Source organism: Paramormyrops kingsleyae, chromosome 13, assembly GCF_048594095.1.
Source record: "Paramormyrops kingsleyae isolate MSU_618 chromosome 13, PKINGS_0.4, whole genome shotgun sequence".
NCBI lineage: Eukaryota > Metazoa > Chordata > Actinopteri > Osteoglossiformes > Mormyridae > Paramormyrops > Paramormyrops kingsleyae.
In genome coordinates this window covers 17559154-17568424 of record NC_132809.1, presented here as the reverse complement: position 1 = coordinate 17568424, position 9271 = coordinate 17559154, and positions in this window count along the sequence as shown.

Genomic DNA, 9271 nt, shown 5'->3' with positions numbered 1-9271 from the left:
TTCATCATGTTTCCTTACTTTGAAGGGCACACCAATGGCAATTTATCATGTTTCCTTACTTTGAAGGGCACACCAATGGCAATTTATCATGTTCCCTTACTTTGAAGGGCACACCAATGGCAATTTATCATGTTTCCTTACTTTGAAGGGCACACCAATGGCAATTCATCATGTTTCCTTACTTTGAAGGGCACACCAATGGCAATTTATCATGTGTCCTTACTTTGAAGGGCACACCAATGGCAATTTATCATGTTTCCTTACTTTAAAGGGCACACCAATGGCAATTCATCATGTTTCCTTACTTTGAAGGGCACACCAATGGCAATTTATCATGTTTCCTGACTTTGAAGGGCACACCAATGGCAATTTATCATGTGTCCTTACTTTGAAGGGCACACCAATGGCAATTTATCATGTTTCCTTACTTTGAAGGGCACACCAATGGCAATTTATCATGTGTCCTTACTTTGAAGGGCACACCAATGGCAATTTATCATGTTTCCTGACTTTGAAGGGCACACCAATGGCACTTCATCATGTTTCCTTACTTTGAAGGGCACACCAATGGCAATTTATCATGTTTCCTTACTTTGAAGGGCACACCAATGGCAATTTATCATGTGTCCTTACTTTGAAGGGCACACCAATGGCAATTTATCATGTGTCCTTACTTTGAAGGGCACACCAATGGCAATTTATCATGTTTCCTGACTTTGAAGGGCACACCAATGGCAATTTATCATGTTTCCTTACTTTGAAGGGCACACCAATGGCAATTTATCATGTTTCCTTACTTTGAAGGGCACACCAATGGCAATTTATCATGTTTCCTGACTTTGAAGGGCACACCAATGGCAATTTATCATGTTTCCTGACTTTGAAGGGCACATCAATGGCAATTTATCATGTTTCCTTACTTTGAAGGGCACACCAATGGCACTTCATCATGTTTCCTTACTTTGAAGGGCACACCAATGGCAATTTATCATGTTTCCTTACTTTGAAGGGCACACCAATGGCAATTTATCATGTTTCCTTACTTTGAAGGGCACACCAATGGCACTTCATCATGTTTCCTTACTTTGAAGGGCACACCAATGGCAATTTATCATGTTTCCTTACTTTGAAGGGCACACCAATGGCAATTTATCATGTTTCCTTACTTTGAAGGGCACACCAATGGCACTTCATCATGTTTCCTTACTTTGAAGGGCACACCAATGGCAATTTATCAGGTTTCCTTACTGTGAAGGGCACATCAATGGCAATTTATCATGTTTCCTTACTTTGAAGGGCACACCAATGGCACTTCATCATGTTTCCTTACTTTGAAGCGCACACCAATGGCAATTTATCATGTTTCCTTACTTTGAAGGGCACACCAATGGCAATTTATCATGTGTCCTTACTTTGAAGGGCACACCAATGGCAATTTATCATGTGTCCTTACTTTGAAGGGCACACCAATGGCAATTTATCATGTTTCCTTACTTTGAAGGGCACACCAATGGCAATTTATCATGTGTCCTTACTTTGAAGGGCACACCAATGGCAATTTATCATGTGTCCTTACTTTGAAGGGCACACCAATGGCAATTTATCAGGTTTCCTTACTTTGAAGGGCACACCAATGGCAATTTATCATGTTTCCTGACTTTGAAGGGCACACCAATGGCAATTTATCATGTTTCCTGACTTTGAAGGGCACACCAATGGCAATTTATCACGTTTCCTTACTTTGAAGGGCACACCAATGGCACTTCATCATGTTTCCTTACTTTGAAGGGCACACCAATGGCAATTCATCATGTTTCCTTACTTTGAAGGGCACATCAATGGCAATTTATCAGGTTTCCTTACTTTGAAGGGCACATCAATGGCAATTTATCATGTTTCCTGACTTTGAAGGGCACACCAATGGCAATTTATCATGTTTCCTGACTTTGAAGGGCACACCAATGGCAATTTATCATGTTTCCTGACTTTGAAGGGCACACCAATGGCAATTTATCACGTTTCCTTACTTTGAAGGGCACATCAATGGCACTTCATCATGTTTCCTTACTTTGAAGGGCACACCAATGGCAATTCATCATGTTTCCTTACTTTGAAGGGCACATCAATGGCAATTTATCACGTTTCCTTACTTTGAAGGGCACACCAATGGCACTTCATCATGTTTCCTTACTTTGAAGGGCACACCAATGGCAATTCATCATGTTTCCTTACTTTGAAGGGCACATCAATGGCAATTTATCAGGTTTCCTTACTTTGAAGGGCACACCAATGGCACTTCATCATGTTTCCTTACTTTGAAGCGCACACCAATGGCAATTTATCATGTTTCCTTACTTTGAAGGGCACATCAATGGCAATTTATCACGTTTCCTTACTTTGAAGGGCACACCAATGGCAATTTATCATGTTTCCTTACTTTGAAGGGCACACCAATGGCACTTCATCATGTTTCCTTACTTTGAAGGGCACACCAATGGCAATTTATCATGTTTCCTTACTTTGAAGGGCACACCAATGGCACTTCATCATGTTTCCTTACTTTGAAGGGCACATCAATGGCAATTTATCATGTTTCCTTACTTTGAAGGGCACACCAATGGCACTTCATCATGTTTCCTTACTTTGAAGGGCACACCAATGGCAATTTATCAGGTTTCCTTACTTAGAAGGGCACACCAATGGCACTTCATCATGTTTCCTTACTTTGAAGGGCACATCAATGGCAATTTATCATGTTTCCTTACTTTGAAGGGCACACCAATGGCACTTCATCATGTTTCCTTACTTTGAAGGGCACACCAATGGCAATTTATCCTGTTTCCTTACTTTGAAGGGCACATCAATGGCAATTTATCATGTTTCCTTACTTTGAAGGGCACACCAATGGCACTTCATCATGTTTCCTTACTTTGAAGGGCACACCAATGGCAATTTATCATGTTTCCTTACTTTGAAGGGCACACCAATGGCAATTCATCATGTTTCCTTACTTAGAAGGGCACACCAATGGCAATTAATCAGGTTTCCTTACTTTGAAGGGCACACCAATGGCAATTTATCAGGTTTCCTTACTTTGAAGGGCACATCAATGGCAATTTATCAGGTTTCCTTACTTTGAAGGGCACACCAATGGCAATTCATCAGGTTTCCTTACTTTGAAGGGCACACCAATGGCAATTCATCAGGTTTCCTTACTTTGAAGGGCACACCAATGGCAATTTATCATGTTTCCTTACTTTGAAGGGCACACCAATGGCAATTCATCATGTTTCCTTACTTTGAAGGGCACATCAATGGCAATTTATCAGGTTTCCTTACTTAGAAGGGCACACCAATGGCAATTTATCATGTTTCCTTACTTTGAAGGGCACACCAATGGCAATTTATCAGGTTTCCTTACTTAGAAGGGCACACCAATGGCAATTCATCATGTTTCCTTACTTTGAAGGGCACATCAATGGCAATTTATCAGGTTTCCTTACTTAGAAGGGCACACCAATGGCAATTTATCATGTTTCCTTACTTTGAAGGGCACATCAATGGCAATTTATCAGGTTTCCTTACTTTGAAGGGCACACCAATGGCAATTTATCATGTTTCCTTACTTTGAAGGGCACACCAATGGCAATTTATCATGTTTCCTTACTTTGAAGGGCACACCAATGGCACTTCATCATGTTTCCTTACTTTGAAGGGCACACCAATGGCAATTCATCATGTTTCCTTACTTTGAAGGGCACACCAATGGCAATTCATCATGTTTCCTTACTTTGAAGGGCACACACAAAGGGCACTTTATGACATCTTCCCCCATAGGACCCTTCAAGTTTATTCAATTGTAAGAGCACCTGATATGGCATCACATTTTCTCCATCCTTTAGGACAATTACCCACATTCTCAGACATGGCCGGACACCTTATACAGCACTGAATCCCATTTTATCCACTGGAGGGGCACCTATTTGAGCACTCCGCTTAGGAGTAGCCTTTATAGCACTGCATCCATTGGGACCTTTAATCATGTAGGGGTTGCATAGAGGACATTTTATAATTGCGCCATTTTCCATTGTAAGGGCACCTCATAGGACATGCGTCATGTTTTCTCCACTAAAAGGACACTCATTAAGGCACTTAATCACATTTTCGTGCTCTATACACTGCATCATCACGCTATCTCACATTGAGGGCGGACCATAGGCGGCGTTCAATCATTTATAACCTGGAAATAAATACGGGGAAGCTAAAGAGGGCGGCATATTTTTTATGTATACCCAGTTAAGCAACTCGCAGCAGGTCATTTTTGCTGCTTCTATTCAACTGTCTTTTGTTTGGTTTAAGCGCATCACATCACGTGAGATTTAGATTTGAGTTAGGGACAAAAAAACGTGAGTCTCACGGGTAATACGTGAGACTAGACACCTGTGATGTCTGCACATAAAACTGCAAGCAAAAATTTAAATGACAAATCCCAAAGCAACGATCTATCACATTTTAGTAGACTGAACAATACAGAATGAAAAGTGTGACACCGAGCAGCTCCGCCGCTCTCGGGGTGAATGACAACCCCACATGACTACGCTTCCAAGTTTAGAAACCCTTGAACACACAGCACCACCTAGCGCCAAAGAGCTCCATCAACGGCACCATTACCACAGGGCCGCCCGCATTCAGAAAAATCCTTTTTTTTCTTATGCTACCAAAGTGAAACAGCCCCAGTATTTGTTGTATTTATATGTTCAAATTGTTTTTTGCAGCAGCACAAATAACATGTAGCTACAGCGTCCCTTTATGACAAACTAACAAGACTGTAAGACAGGGGTGCCCAACTCCAGTCCTGGGGGGCCGGAGCCCTGCACATTTTTGGGTTTCCCTTCATTTAACACACCTGATTCAACTCCTTGTGCTAATTAACACACAGGTCTTGAGCTGAATCATTTATGGTGGAACAGGGAAAGAACTAAGCTACACAGGGCTCCGGCCCCCCAGGACTGGAGTTGGGCACCCCTGCTGTAAGGGAACGATATGATTCCGGTTGATGCTCGCTTCATTTTAAATAACAAATTGTATAAATGCAGTGGCATCTCCTTCCAATAAACAATTATCAAGAATCGGTTTGACCCATCAGTGTATTCCAACAAAAGTTGATTACATAACAGCAAATGAGATTTTAGTTCATTCAAAATCATATAATGAGTAATAGTAATAAATCTCTGTGGATTTTATGGCCATTTAGAGAGTATAAATGTTTGTCATGTTGCAAATACCGTTAAATGAGCACATTTTTCGTACGAGTGATGCACTAAAAATATGTGCACAATTCTACCCCTAGGGGCAGTGTGGTTACTCGCAGTGGCGGGTCTCCTGAATTTTCCTCCCAAATAGGAGCCATTTTTGGCAATGTAGAGCAAATTTGTTATCCTAAGGCCCTTCATAATGGAGTGTTTGTTCAAAGCAATATGTGTTTTCACTCAAATATGTGTTATGCAGCATTAGAAACATCTGCAGTGAGGATATTCAGCTCAAACTTTGTACACTGATGTATTTTCTCACAGCAGCATCTATTAGTGGGCATGGGGGGAACTGGGTGCAAGCAACTCCACGTGATGATGACGCCCACAGCCAATGGGGTGATGAGAAGCGGACTGGAGGAAGTGTGTGCAAATTTTCACTCCTATCAAGTCACAAGACTTATGTGCTGAGGGGGAGAACTGGAAAGCAAACGAAACCATGGTAACTTGCTTTGGGTTTTTTCTAAATGATAAACAGGTTTCATATCTCATGGGGAAAATGAAGAGCAGTGTAAGGAAAGCTGCAGTTTAGGCTAGTTATCTCCACTAATATGCTGGCAATATAAGTGTACAAAGAAACCTTAAACCCAGCATTAAGGAGCTTACACTGAAAAAAACACCATGGACATATTGAAACTTTCAGAACAAATATGCTTTAAAACTGATATAATGCTGCATTATAATAGGCCTATCTATCAATGCCCATTTTTTAAATAAAAACTGAAGTTATGGAAAACAAAAAGGATTCATGATCATTTTGTTAATGTCCCAACAAATACACAAACAAACAAAATTATCATGCAAAAATATTTCATCTATAATTAAAGCGGCCATTTTGTACAATTCCCTGAAGCTGTTAGGGTAAAGCTCGTAATAAATGTAATAAAATACAGGAAACATCACGGTAAAAAATACACATATAAATGAAAGAGGACGCTATAACATGAAATAAAATCAAATGTTGATAGATAGATAGATAAGGAATATCTATAAGCAGAGCAAATGTACTGTTTAAATAGCCTCCTCAAAACGACAAGTTATTCTAGAAATAAAAATAATATTAATTAAACTATAAGGCTTTGTTATCTTCATGGGAACGTTGTATAGCATATGACTAGGTTTGTTACCAGCATTGTATAACGCATCACTTAATATCCGATTATGCGTGGTATAAAAGCACAGCAAATACCCATTTATCAGACGGCGATTAATAATAAACCGTGACGAACTGAATGAATTTTGCTGACTTTTAACATACAAATACGATTGATTATTTTAAGTGTGCATAGGTTACACGTACATTTTACATGTTAGCCTTTAATCTGAAAGTGATTTATCTACACTTAAAATTAGGGTTGATACGGGGATTTTTATTGGCACAAAATCTTATAAAAACATCCATAGCCCCGCTCACTGCAGCCCGCTGCTTCCACAGCCCCGCTCACTGCAGCCCGCTGCTTCCACAGCCCCGCTCACTGCAGCCCGCAGCTCTCAACGCAAAGCAACAAACGCATACTCAAAAATTCGCTACATGTCGTCACAGGCTAAGTTGCATAACCTGTGTTTTTATATTAATATTTAAAATATTAATAATACAGAAATAATATAAAATATAAAAATTATATTTATCACTAAAACTAACAGTAGTCGTATATTTTTTATAATTTCAGAGATAGGAGGAAGAGAAAGTCAAACTATTTGGGTGGCTTATTTACAAAGTGTACTGCATGAACATCAGACAATATTAATGAGCAGCGTGTATGAGCCTATTTGCAGGGTATATGTTCTAACGTTCTTGCTCAGAGAAATCATCATCTTCCTCAAGATCTGTAACATGATTGCGCCCTTTTGGGAATCATGGTTTTGGGTACAGTGGCTGGCTTAGGATTAAGGGATATGCTTTAAATGTCAGCTTCAAACCTGAGTCTCTATGGACATTTACTTCCATAGTTTGACTTTCACCAAACACATCTGACTGGAAATTCTCTCTAGTATTTGAATGTGGCAAAGATAGCTGAGAGACTGCAGCAGTCAGTGGGTGTAAGCTGAGCACATTCAGGGGCCACCTTCCCTCACGCTACAATACCACGGTGGCGGTATTTCCCTCCAATTCCAAGAGAGGGATAGTCCTCCTCTGTTGAATAATTTTGTCAGCATACTGCCAGAAAAAAAGTACCAATTTGTACCTTTACTTGTCACTGGGGTTGTACCCTCATGAGTTTGCCAGTTGTACCCTTAGCTGTACGTACCTTTCAGGCTGATTTAAGGTACATGAATGGAATGAACATCCCCAAGGTACAAACAACATGAATGTACCCCCAAAGGTGCAAAAATGTTCCTCATAGTTCATTTCTGTATCTTGAAAGGTATATTTGCCCTTGAGGGTGCAGACTCAGCGACAAGCAAAGATACAAATTAATACTCTTTTTTTCTAACAGTTTCGTGGCAGAAGTGTCTCATAAGTGTGGTAAGTTTCAAAATTTCTGCAAGGCTCTAGTTGTATTTCAATGTCTCTTGTGTGCTGACCAAAGACATGCTGAAGTATTTCCATGCTGCCATGCGCAGTGCTTCTGGCACGTCTCCATCATACTTCACTCTCCTCCTCAGGGGAGAAGCTCAGCTTTGCTGCTTTAGTGTCAAACATGAAGACAAGTACTGGCTTTGAGCTGATGTGTCCATCAACAGGCTCTTTGAGCACATCAATTTTAGCCACTGGGTTTATCATCCTGCTGCAGACTGACCTTGTTACATTAATTAAATTGTCAAGCAGCTTGAGAGAGGTTCTCCCCATCTAAGGAACACATCTCACTAATATGAACTTTGAGATGTGGGGTTCACTGTACATGAACTGCAGAACATTTCCCTACATTTCATTGTCTCAGAAAGCCTTGGGTGCCTTTCTTTGCTTCGGAAAGATAGAGATCCAGCTGTACATGTTCAATTGTATCTTTTCAGGCAGAACCCACTGCTAGATGTAGGCAGTGACACACATAATACAAGAACTAGATTGTATAAGCCACAATCCTCCCTTAGGATTTCATACATACCACTGTCACCCGTGTCATAACAGATGCATTATCTGTGTCAAGGCCACACAGATTTTCCTTCTTGAGGGCACATCTGCCATGGAAATCCAGAACTGCTCTTAACATTCACCTTGCATCACTGCCCTCTGCTAAGTCAGGCCAAGAAATGCAGGGAGCACATTTTTGTTGCAATGAGTGCAGTACAAATAAAACTGTAGCTAAAACAGGATCTGCAAAGACAGCCATCATGCCTCATCAGTGTGCTCATGTGTAAGTATTAAGCAGCGCTCAGGAATTACCACTGCCACCTGCTGGGGGGAATCTATTTTAATTATAAAAAAGTAACACTGATTACTTTGCTGATATATAGTTGTGATTTTTTCATCGCGATTGAGTGCACTCGATTGAGTCACGACTTGGCATGGAAGTGTATTTTACATGACAGACAGTGAATATGAATTATTACCCATGTAAGACTTCAAGCAGCTACTGAATTTAGGGTTCTAATCCAATTCATTCCTGCACTTTCACGAGTATAGTTTTGAAAACAAATCAGTGTTTACGATTTGTATGTAGTTTGTTTAGTATATAGCCTGTGTAGTTTTGGGTCTGTTATATACATTCTATCTAGCCATCCCAGGGTTGCCAACTCTGACGGATCTGGCGTGACACGCTTTCAGACTCCCACGTTCACCAGAGCAATCTTAAGGCAAACCTATATTATTCCATTACAATCGTAAAATTAGCTACGTTGGGGTAGATTGCAATCCCTGCAGACTAATGTAATTAGATTGTCACATGCATGTAAATGCGTGCGCACGTGTGTGGAAAATCTCGTCAGCCAGCTGACCGAAGTTGGCAACCCTGATCCATCCATCCGTGCATCCATCCATGGTTGGCTTTTAACTTTAATTTAAAAATAGCCAAGACAGCATA